The sequence below is a fragment of the Myotis brandtii genome, unplaced genomic scaffold (genome assembly GCF_000412655.1).
Source record: "Myotis brandtii unplaced genomic scaffold, ASM41265v1 scaffold732, whole genome shotgun sequence".
Taxonomy (NCBI): domain Eukaryota; kingdom Metazoa; phylum Chordata; class Mammalia; order Chiroptera; family Vespertilionidae; genus Myotis; species Myotis brandtii.
Window position 1 is genome coordinate 9,365 of NW_005370902.1, and position 12,726 is coordinate 22,090.

The 12,726-nt window shown below is 39.0% G+C and overlaps 1 pseudogene; it reads right to left on the reverse strand.

The window, feature by feature from the left end:
* Positions 1-6,796: 6,796 nt before the first annotated feature.
* On the reverse strand, positions 6,797-7,175 carry LOC102250701 (annotated as a pseudogene).
* Between the last annotated feature and the right edge of the window lie 5,551 nt (positions 7,176-12,726).

Here is a 12,726-nt window from a genome sequence, read left to right on the forward strand (position 1 = left end):
GATTTTTCTTTTTTAAATGGCATTTAAATATATAAAATAAATATCAAAAATATAAATCTTTTTTTTTTACTATGGTTGCAAATATAAAAAAAATTATGAATATTTCTATATATGACACGGCAGCAGAGTTAAGTTAAGGTTTTTCAAAATTTTGACACGCCGAGCTCAAAAGGTTCTCCATCCCTGGGCTAGAGCATGTTCCATTAAGTCCTGTGTATGTCTTGTGTGTATTATCACTTTATCTGCTTGTTGTTTGGCTTAATCTGGTCTTTAAAAGCATGCTGTTGATTTAATTGGAAATGGGAATTCAACTAAACTACTGAGTGTTAGGTCGGAGAGAGCCCAGGATAGGATACATGCAGACTTGTGACGAGATAATGGACTCCCCCTGGCATTTCTAACAGATCAGTGTGCCTGACACAGATACTGGCTTCTCCCTGAATCAACACGACCCCCACACAGATACTGACTCCTTCCTGAATACCCCTGCTGACCCCCTGCAGTGAAACTTCCTCAATTGAATACCTCAGCTCATGTCCCCGCCCCTCACCCAACCGCAGTATAAAAAAAGCTCCCCCCTCTCTGTTGGCGTGAATCCACGTGCCCTGTCTTTGGGGTACATGTGTCTCCCGGGGATGCAATAAACCTTTCCTTTCCTTTTCTTTTCTTTTCTTTTCTGATTCACTCGACTCTTTATTTCTTACGCCACCTCCTGAGTCACCTAACCTAACACTGAGGTCTTTATCGGGGGAGAGCAGACGGGTATTGTCCCACTTTCCCCCAGAGCCTGATTTACAACTGTGTCTGGAATTTCTCCACGATTGTCTGGACGGCAACTAGCCCAGAGGAAATTATGCCAGGTAGTTTTGACGTGGCTTGGTATCCTCACGGTGCCATAGACGGATTAAAGATCTAGGAAAAATGGCAGAGGAGCTTCTGCGTGATTCCCAGACAAAGAAAGATGTCCTTTGAATCTCCAGCCTGAGCAGCGTGGAGCAGCCCAGGCATTGGCAAAGAGACAATGTGGTTAATTTGCATTTGAATTCCCCGTGCCTCCAGCAAACTCGCTGGCTTGCAATCACGCAGTTAAGGCTGTTCTGGAAAGATAGAAGCATTGATCCAAATTTCCCTTATAAAATATGTGGACGAAAGGGGCCACATGCTGACCTGACAAGCTCAGGAGAGGCCTGCATGGCAGTCTTGCAGACTCGGAGACCTGGAGTAACCACAAAGGATGGCCTGAAATTAAACCTTAACTAAAAGCAGTTATGGTAGGCAGTTATGTCCTAAGCCGATATCTTCACTGATAAGGTCAACCTTTACCGTAACAGCCTATCTGTCCTTTTTGCATCTAAGATAACATATCCTTGGGATGTCTGGGTAACTTGTGACTTCCCTTTTTATGGAGCCCCTGGGGCACAGCCAGGTGTGCTGGGCCCAGGACAGATGCAGCAGATTCTTTCATTTATCATGTTAATTGTTCCTGCACCCACCTAAGTATGTGCCCATCATTTTACTTTTTATCCTATCACAGAGGTTTCCCCGCTTCGCTTAATCCCACCTCCTTAAATCTGTCACCAATGAATTTCATGTATAAATACGGATGTAACCCTGCCATTCTTCAGAGCACTATCTCAATTCGTTGAGGTTCTGCTTCCCAGCATATGTCGACAGTTTGGCTCAAATAAACTCACAAAAATTCTTTACAGGTTTCAATGGTTTTTTACGTTGACAAATATCTACAGTATAAAATTGAATTTGTTCGTTGGATGTGTTTCGTATGTCTTGAGATTCGTTTTGTATATTGTTTGTCTGAGTTTTGTCTCGCTATCAAAAGAGGATTGAAATTTTTAAGAGTTTAAGATTAAAGTTAATATTTAAGAAGTCATATAGCCCTGGCCGGCTTGGCTCAGTGGATGGAGCGTCGGCCTGCGGACTGAGGGGGCCCAAATTCGATTCCGGCCGAGGGCACATGCCTGGGTTGCGGGCTTGTTCCCCAGTGGGGGGTGTGCAGGAGGCAGCTGATCAATGATTCTCTCTCATCATTGATGTTTCTATCTCTCTCTCCTCCCTTCCTCTCTGAAATCAATAAAGAAATATATTTTTAAAAAGTCATATAATCCTAGTGAATTTTCAATCTAGATCTAGTTAGAAAGGAGGATTAATTCTGTAATTCAACCGAGTGTAATGATAAGTAAGTCATCTTTTATGTCTGAAAAAAGGTTTAAGCAGCCGCCATCCTGGCCGCATGGCAGGTGGCTCCCCTGGGGGCCACCATCTTGGCCGCATGGTTTGCAGCTTTCCTGGGGCAGCCATTTTGAAACAGTAAAGGCCCGCCCCTCCCTTTGAATTAGCCAATTGCAAAAGGAATGTTTGCTTACTGCCTGCCTCCTCTATGTGCTTTACATATTTTAATTGTGGGAATTTCGCTCACTATGCTAGAGCAAGGCAAAATTGCTAGATCCCTTTTAGGCAGAATGGAATTTCAGAGGCAGAGTTAAAGGCGGATATTTGAGCCGGAGATGGATTTATTTACTATGTTTGTTCAATAATGATGCTTATTTTGATTGCTTAACAAATTAGTTTTTAAAATATAATCAAGGTCTCATATAATTTCAGTTATATGACAGATCAATGTTTTAAGCAGTTGACTTTAATAAAAGCTGACAATAGAAGTTCATCTTCTTAAAAGCTTCCAGATAAAAATGTTCTTTAAAGGTACTGGGTGGTCCACGCCTGGCTGTGACGTCTCGAACCCGCGTAGGCCATCCCGAGGCAGGAGCTAAGGTTATCTATGAGGTGACCACAGCTTTGCAGCTTCTGCACCCTTGGGGGCAGGCAGCAAGGAAATGGGCGGGCAGTAGGCGTGTTCTTCCAGCAGTTTCTCTGACATTCAAAGTATATCATATGAAAATTTAATGGCCACATTGAAATAATTAATTCTGTGGTCAAGACCAAATCTTTAATGTTAAAGACCAGTTTAAGTTTTTAATAATCTTTAAATTCAGTATATTTGACAGCTTTTCTGAATGTAATACTTTAAGAATGTAACTGAAGGACAGATTTTGTGGCATCCCAAATAGATCTGTAGCAGATTCCCTTCTTTCCCAGGCCAACTAAATCTTCACTGATTTACAGCACCAGATGTGTGGCAGACTCTTCTTTCCATTTCTGCTGCTCTGAGTTGGGAATACCTGTGTGCGGTTGAGACCCCCGCATTCTTAGGGGGAGGTAGTTTTGCAGTTAAGAATAACCCCCAGCTTCTCGGCTGCTGCACATGGGTGTTAAGGCCAGTCCTTTCTGTGTCTCCACCATCTTAACCATATCTATGTGGCTTCTGCTGTAAATCCTTCATTATTGTAGAGGGTCAGCTGAACTCAGAGCATAGGCAGAGCCACACCCTGGGAACATGCTTCCCCAATAAGGCTGGACATGTTAATCAGGCAGGGGCGGAACTAGATATGTAAATCTAGGCCTTTAAAATAAACCTGCTGTGTGTCTCAGGCCGCTTTTGCCGCCTCTCCATCAGAGAGGATGGCGCCCACCTGGCCCCAGCTTAAAATCTATTTCTGCATCTTGGTCTTTCTTTAATTTCTTAATCCCCAGCTCCTCCACTCAGCAAATGGACTGTTTCCTTTTCCATGCGGGACATGGAAAAGAGAGAAACAGCCCCCCACACATTATAATATTTTGGTTTAGCTAATCTTCAAATATTCAGGTTGATTGCTCTATAAGCTAACTGTAAATCCAGTTTGGCACTAGGAGCAGGTGAGCGCAGTTTCCACCTACTTTGTATCCATCTTGGAATCCCCCATTTTCTTAAAGGTATTACTTTCAGTCTTGGTTAGAGGTCTGTATGAATATATGGTATTATGTTAATGTGCAAATCACTGAATTCTCTTTGTGAGTTTACACATACATTTGGAGTACACAAACTTCCAAATATTTATTGAATCCATATTTGTGAAAGTATTTTGTAAACCTAAAATACATAGTGGAAATACTAGTAATTATTATTTTACTCTTCATTGACCTGATGAGCAAAGACCGTAAACTGATATTACTAACGATTTTCTTTCTTAGTTTTTTAGTCAATTAATACTTTAATTACATAATTCAGGTTGATCATGTAGTTCACAGAATCTAGCAGAATGCAACTCAGTATTCTTTATATGGTGATTTTTTCCTGTTCCAACAGTTACAGGAGACTTGGCTATTTTTATTTAAATGGATGACTAGCCTAGAAGGATTACAGTTTAGTTTGGAAGCTCTTCTCTTAAAAAATCTGTACTTGTCAGCTTCCAAAACTGGTCAAGTCAGAAACCAAACCCCCATGAGACTGTACACACATGTAAATGATATTTGTAAAGTCTCTCAGAGTTAATGGATGTGAAATTTATAACAGCCTATTAGCTGGGGAACTTGCCTTCTGGATGGATTTCAGTTTTAGCCCAGTAATTATTTCTCCAGATTTCTCCCAATTCTTCTAACAGCAGAGTATTTTCAAAACTGGAAGACAGTCACACATTATTCAAAATCATGTTTCTCAAACTTTTGAATTAATAAAGTACAACTAAAGTAAATTATGCTGATTTTGAAAATGTCATTTGTTATATATGGTAAACATAAAGGGATGTCAATTATGGGAAGATTTAAGATATTGGCCAATAGCTAAACAAGTATATCACAATAGCAAGGGATCATTTCCAGGATAAATATGTGGTCTAAACTGGAAAGTGATTACCAAGAGCAGAGGGTATGGGGGCACCCTTATAAGGCAGACATATAAGAATCAAGAAGGCTGGTGTGGCATCTATGATAATAAAAGGGTTATATGCTAATTAGACAGGATGTCATTCCAAATGTCCTTCCCAAGGAAGCCAGGGCCTGAGGGCAGCCAGTCTGGGTCCCAGGTGCCTGCGGGTGGCCTGGGGTCAGCAAGCCCGGGTTCTGGGTGCCTGCCAGCAGCCAGAGGAGGGAAGCCGGTGCCGGTAGCTGGGGGAAGGAAGGCCTATTCTTGCATGAATTTTCATGCATTGGGCCTCTAGTATTTGATAAAAAGTAATTCAATATTTAGAAGACTGAAATAAAATCACAAATTCATATTAGTTTGTTTTGGTAATACATATCAGAGTCATTTGCCACAAAATGTTAAAGCTTAAAAAAACAGAAAATTTTTACTTCTGGGTGAGAAATAGTTAATGGTGGACAAATGTTTCCATTAAAATAAGAAAAGCCAGTTAAATTACATAAATCATATTTCATGAAATCTTAGAAAGAATGAATACTAGATGAAATAATGTTCTAGAGAGTGGAGGACCTATTTCACCAAACTTGGAGACATTTGTTGATTCTGTGGGAAAGCTAATTATTGAGCTTAGTCTTGACAAAGCTTGGTGAGGGTGCAGGAAGCTAAATTAGTCATTTTAGTGGTTATGCTAAGCTACAGTGAAAATTGAGACTGATTTGCAGGGGCTGTTTTTTGACCCCGGGGCTCTGTAGAAGTCTGGAGAGTTGGGACTAGACTTCTAAAAAGGCATAATGAAATCTCCAGCAGTTACATCAACTTAGGAAGGGGGAGGAAACCAGCCTGAAACTAATTACCAACTCCCATCTTAAGACATTTGCCAGATTCTGAAGTGATACTGGCAAGAAATTGGAAATCTGGGCTGGACATTTTTAATATTCAAAGTTCAATCTTGTGCAGAATTTCAAGACTATTGAGATAGATACCTACTATGTTTTTTATCCAAAGGCAAAATGGCATATACTAAAACGACAGAGTTGACCCAGGAGTAGATAGACTCAAACTAAATCTTTAGGAATTCAGAACAAGCTTAGTCTCAGATTTAATTGAAATGATCAACAACTCAGATTATTTGCCAAACAGAGGAAAAGAAAAACAGTCTAGTGCAGTGGTTCTCAACCTGTGGGTTGTGACCGCTTTGGCGGTCGAACGACCCTTTCACAGGGTTCGCCTAAGACCATCCTGCATATCAGATATTTACATTATGATTCATAACAGTAGCAACATTACAGTTATGAAGTAGCAACGAAAATAATTTTGTGGTTGGGTCACAACCTGAGGAACTGTATTTAAAGGGCCAGAAGGTTGAGAACCACTGGTTAGTGGAAGATGACATTATCTAGAGCAGTGGTTCTCAACCCTCCTAATGCCGCAACCCTTTAATACAGTTCCTCATGTTGTGGTGACCCCCAACTATAAAATTATTTTCATTGATACTTCATAACTGTAATGTTGCTACTGTTATGAATCGTAATGTAAATATCTAATATGCAGGATGTATTTTCATTGTTACAAATTGAACATAATTAAAGCATAGTGATTAATCACAAAAACAATATGTAATTATATATGTGTTTTCCGATGGTCTTAGGCGACCCCTGTGAAAGGGTCATTTGACCCCCAAAGGGGTTGCGACCCACAGGTTGAGAACCACTGTTCTAGATGAACTTGCTTCCTATTCATAAAGAATATTCTGACTTTTTCATGTTGGTAGATACTCACAATCAAATTATAGACATTTACAAAAATATCTGTTTTTCTTTAGAAATTAAATATGTTGGAGATAAATTCTTTATACTAAAGTAACTTATGATGTCCCTTTGCATTGTGAACTCTTAGCAGATTCTGTTTCTTTACTCTATTAGGTCAGACATTCCCAAATCAGTACTGCCTTTCTTTTTCTTTTTTGGGGGGCAGAATTTATGATTTTATTAACACAAATACAATGTGTACACAATCTCTCTATTCATTTTCTTTGCTGCACAGCCTGGCATTGGGATTAGTGACTGATGGCCAGCTGGGCTGCTCTTTCCACAATGGCTTTGTGGTTCTTTGAGGAGACGTTGTGAGCAATCTCAGCACAGTAAGATTTGTTCCACATCAGCAACACTTCAAGCTCCTTGACGTTATGGACCAGAAACTTCTGAAAGCCCCTGGGCAGCATGTGCTTTGTTTTCTTGTTGCTCCCATAGCCAATGTTGGGCATCAAGATCTGGCCCTCGAATCTTCTGTGCACCCTATTGTAAATGCCTCTGGGTTTACACCAGTTGCACTTAATTTTGACATATCGGTCTGACTGGTGCTGGATGAACTTCTTGGTCCTGTTTTGGACAATCTTGGGTTTCACAAGGGGTCTGAGGGCAGCCATCATGCTAAGTAGGAGATGGTTGCCACCTCCACTGGCAGTGCCGAGGAAGAGCAGTGCTGCCTTTCTTGATGTAATTTCTATACTTTTTACCACAGCATTTATGGCTGTTGATATAGTCTATCATATGTTCTCAGGATTTGGCTTGAGTAGGTTACTCCATGGCTTCTGAAACTTGGAAGTGATTTATATAAGCCGGTACAGATGGTATCAAGTGATGCTTAGATTGTCTTGACCTAAATAGAAGATCTCAGAATGTAATAATTTTTTTTTAAATGATGGCTCATGAAACTTTGTCGATGTTCAAAAGTAATGCAGTTATTTTTTTAGAGAACTATAAAGGGATCCAAACTTAAGAGACTAAATGCTGCATATATATATAAAAGCCATCTCTAGAAAACACTTTAAAGAGCTTATCACAAGAATGGAGATAAATGTATTCTTTAGAGTGTATTCCTCTGCTTTTTGTTTACTCTTTTCTCTCACTTCTAGAACCAATGAAATATAAAACTGACTTAGTATTCAAATTATCAATTTACATTATTACATTAAATGACATAAAGATTTAGTATAGCCGAAACCGGTTTGGCTCAGTGGATAGAGCGTCGGCCTGCGGACTGAAAGGTCCCAGGTTCGATTCCGGTCAAGGGCATGTACCTGGGTTGCGGACACATCCCCAGTGGGAGATGTGCAGGAGGCAGCTGATCGATGTTTCTTTCTCATCGATGTTTCTAACTCTCTATCCCTCTCCCTTCCTCTCTGTAAGAAATCAATAAAATATATTTTAAAAAAAAGATTTAGTATAATTTTAATCAGAAAATATTTTTATAAAAATTATTCTGTTTCAATAATATAGTTTTAAAAAATTTGCATTTACCTAGATTATCCAAATACAGATTTGTCTGTCCTAAGTGACTCTGACCATAAATAGAATAATGTTGAAAAATAAATAGGAAGCATATAAAAAAAGAAGTATGTTACATGACCACTTCTGTGCCAGTGGCTGGCCCTTTTGCATGTCAGGAAACCTCTAGGTTCTTGACTCATGCAGGAAAGATTTGAAGACCCAGTTCAGGTGAAAGTGAAAACAAAGCAAGTTTTATTCAGCAGAGAAAAAGAAAGATGCCTCTTTTTAACAGCTGCATAGTATTCCATTATATAAATGCCACACCTTTTTTATCTACTCATCTATTGATGGGCTGTTTCCAGATCTTAATTATTGTAACTAATGATGCTATGAACATAGGGGTGCATATATTCTTTCTGATTGGTGCTTCAGAATTCTTAGAATATATTCCTAGAAGTGGGGTTGCTGGGTCAAAAGGCAATTCCATTTTTAATTTTTTGAGGAAACTCCATACTGTTTTCCATAGTGGCTGCACCAATCTGCATTCTCACCAGCAGTGTACTAGGGTTCCTTTTTCTCCACATCCTCACCAGCACTTGTTTGTTGATTTGTTGATGGTTGCCATTCTGGCAGGTGTGAGGTGATATCTCATTGTGGTACATTTACACAATGGGATACTATGCAGCTTTAAAAAAGAAAGATCTCTTACCCTTTAAGGCAACATGGAGGGACCTGGATAGTATTATGCTAAGCAAAACAAGCCAGTCAGAGAAAGACAAGTATTACATGATCTCACTCACATGAACAAAATAAACTGAAGAACAAAATAGATCCAGAGACATGGAAGCATGGAACAGACTGACAAATCTGAGGGAAGGCAGGTTTGGAGGTGGGGGTGGGAAGAGATTAACCAAAGAATTTATATACATGTATGCATAACCCCTGGACACAGAAAATAGTGTGGTGAAGGCCTGGTCAGGGGTGCGGGGTGGAGTGGGTCAATGGGGGGAAAATAGGGGGATATCTGTAATACTTTCAAAAGTAAAAATTAATTTAAAAAAAAGGAAAAATAAGGATAGCATTCAGTAATGAAGAACTCAGAAAAAAAAAAAAAAGGGAAAAGAAAGAGGCCAGTGTGCAGGCTCCACTGTGACAGAAGCAATGAGTACATGCCTAAGTGGATGAGGGCCAATTCACTAGTGAGTTGCTCTCATGATTAGCTAGCTCTTTGGATTTTATGTGTTTCCAAGTTGTGTGTGTAGGGGGTTGTCTTCAAGCTTTGTGGCACCAAATTCTGACTCCAACTTCTGGTTGAAAGTGGGGTCTTGTTCTTAATATGATCCCTTCCAGAAATCATGGTGTTTATCCTCTGAGGTCTCCTTCTATTTATGGTGTCAATTTTTATTATAATAATGGTACAATGAGCTTCGGTTATCTTTTTTAGTTAGTTTCACCTTTGATCTAGATTAGTTTGGCTCTGCTTGTTTTTTGTTATCTACCTCCCTAACTATGATGATTTAAACCATCTGTTCTTAGGCATTGTCAGTTAGGGAGAATAAGATCTTGTGATTTATTAGCTGGATGTTAATTGTTCAGCCTTTCCTGCTTTTTGTTCAACCATTTGTCTCAGTTTCCTCATTCCACTTGCCAGGGAATTTTCTTTGTTTCTCCCTAACTTGCCTCAAAAGCCACATATCTAAAACAAATATTTCAAAATGCATACATGGTTAGAGGAAATTGTTTAGAAAAATTATTTTCTGAATTTAATTTAATGATTTTTATTTCCCTAATTTCTTCTAGTAATTATAAAAAATAAATTTTATATGTTTACTGTATTTTTTGACATGCAAATTACATTCTTAGAAGGAAGGTTTATTTGTTGTTGTTTATGAAATAGTGTAATCTAATTGTTATGGAACTTGATAATTCTGTCTTGAATATGACCAAAATGACATACCTGTTTTGAGGACAATCAGAAATTAGGTTTCTCAATTATTTTCTCATTTAGCCATGAACCTACCTTAGGAATAGGATAAAAACTGAGTATGTATGTGATTTTGAGGTGAGATGCAGGAAGGCTTAGATATCATGAGGAAAGGCAAAGGGAAACACAGGCAAATATAACAGATGGACTCAAGGATGCAGAAAAGATCAGAAATAAATTCATCCAGACATTTCAGAAGTGGAAAGGCAGGAGACTAAAGTCAATAGACTTTAAGAACTGTAGCTCTAGAATTGTGTTGTCTGAGAGCACCAAAATTTCTAATTTTTTTTTGTTTTTGTTTTTGTTTTTGTTTTTGTTTTTGTTTTTGTTTTTGTTTTTGTTTTTGTTTTTGTTTTTGTTTTTGTTTTTGTTTTTGTTTTTGTTTTTGTTTTTGTTTTTGTTTTTGTTTTTGTTTTTGTTTTTGTTTTTGTTTTTGTTTTTGTTTTTGTTTTTGTTTTTGTTTTTGTTTTTGTTTTTGTTTTTGTTTTTGTTTTTGTTTTTGTTTTTGTTTTTGTTTTTGTTTTTGTTTTTGTTTTTGTTTTTGTTTTTGTTTTTGTTTTTGTTTTTGTTTTTACTGTAGTTTCATTTAAGTTTTTGTATAGCAAGTTGGCATGTCCTTTTAAAAACCAACTATCAGCATGCATATATCATGATAAAATAATTTTGAAAATGACAATCAAGTATTGTAAGTCTGAAGTCTATAAACTAATAGAAAACAGAATAAGATTTAAAATAGACTCTTTCTTCTCCCTTCCCCTTTCATGGCAATCTGAGAGTGAGAAAAAAAATTTCTGAGTTTATTTGCAGCAGGTAAATTGTTTTGTTATCTGTTGTTCATTTGAAGAGAACAAAAGATATGAATAGATCTCTTCAGTAGGGAAACAGAGATGAATAGAATAGCTTTTTGAAGGCCTAATCAGTTTTAAAAAAGTATACATAAGATTGCTCCCAAGGATATTTTTGTTATTTTGCCATTTTTTTAGAAGGTGAAGAGCTTTTAAACTTTTTATTTTTAATAGTAAAACCAAAAAAAAAATAAAAATGCCAAGGCAAAACTTGTAGTGATTACTGAAACAATAAGAAATATCAGTTTTCTTCAAAAGAAAATACAGTTATCATTAAATGTTATTTTTTATTTTCCTCCAATCACCTATCTGGTTCAAGTAATGAATTTTAAATTTTTGTTTGGTAAGCTTATCACAAATGTGCCAAAATTTAACATCTGCAGTTCTTAGTATATGCTCTGTTAAGAAAAACAGAGTGTTTTTTTAATTAGGTATGATTTCAGATCTACAGACAAAACAATGAAGTAATTTTTTCCTTTGCTTCTCAGGAAAGTATGTTCACCCAGATCAGTAGTTCTCACAGAAGTTATCATATTGGAACTAAGGTTCAGCTGGGGAATGTCTATACATTGTAAATCCTCTTTCCTCTTCTCACTACTCTTTCAGGGTTCATTCCAGCTCTTTGTTATATGCTATGTTAAGAACAATTGACAGGTATTATGTAATGCCTTCAAGAACCTTCTATTTTTTTCTAATTCTGACAAGAACACCAATGATATGATATAGTAGGATTAGTGCTATGATTGATATAAAACAAGCTAACAGAATAAGAAAAGCTTACCAGAAGAGGTGACATTTGAGGTGAAAGTTGAAAGATGACTGGATGTAAGCTAGATGTACAAGGGTTTTATATGCATGAGAGTGTATGTACTTATGGGTATGGTTTGTGAATTGGGATTATTGCAGAAAACATTCAAAACAAATGTGTATTCTAAGCATATGCAAAAATGTGAAAGAGAGAGTCCAAATATATTGAATACTAGAGGCCCGATGCACGATATTCGTGCGGGGGGTGGGGGGGAGGGAGTCCCTCAGCCCAGCCTGCACCTTCTCGCAATCCGGGACCTGTCACTCCTAACCACCTGCCTACTTGCTCCTAACCGTCTGCCTGCTCGCTCCTAACCACCTGCCTGCTCACTCCTTACTGCCCACCTGCTCGCTCCTTGCCACTTGGCTCGCTGCTCCTTACTGCCCATCTGCTCGCTCCTTACTGCTTGGCTTGCCACTCCTTAGTGCTTCTGTAGAGTTTGGGAGAGGCACCTGCCACTGCTGCTGTGCTCGCTAGCATGAGCCTGGGAGCGCACTGACTACCAGAGGGCAGCTCCTGCATTGAGTATCTGCCCCCTGGTTGTCAGTGCGTGTCATAGCGACCAGTCATTCTAGTCATTCCACCATAATGGTTGCTGGGCTTTTATATATATAGACTAGAGGCCCGGTGCACGAAATTCGTGCACTGGGGGTGGGGGGAATCCCTCAGCCCGGCCTGTGCCCTCTCACAGTCTGGGACCCCTTGCTGCTCCCTACCACTCGGCTCGCTGCTCCTCAGTGCTGCTGCGGAGGTTCCTGCAACCTCCGCTGCACTCACCAGCCATGAGACCAGCTTCTGGATGAGCAGCAACCCCCTGAGGGAACTCATTGTACCTCCAGGCCCTGGTTGGTGTGGATCAGTAGTTAGAGTGTCCTCCCACGCACCAAAGGGTCATGAGTTCGATTCCAGGTGAGGGCACATACACAGGTTGTGGGTTGCTTGGGCAACTGATCGATGTTTCTCTTTCTCTTTGGGCAACTGATCTCTTTCTCTTTCCCTCTCCCTTCCTCTCTCTCTCGAATCAATGAAAAGAACATATCCTTAGAGGAGGAGAGGAGGACAAAAAAAAA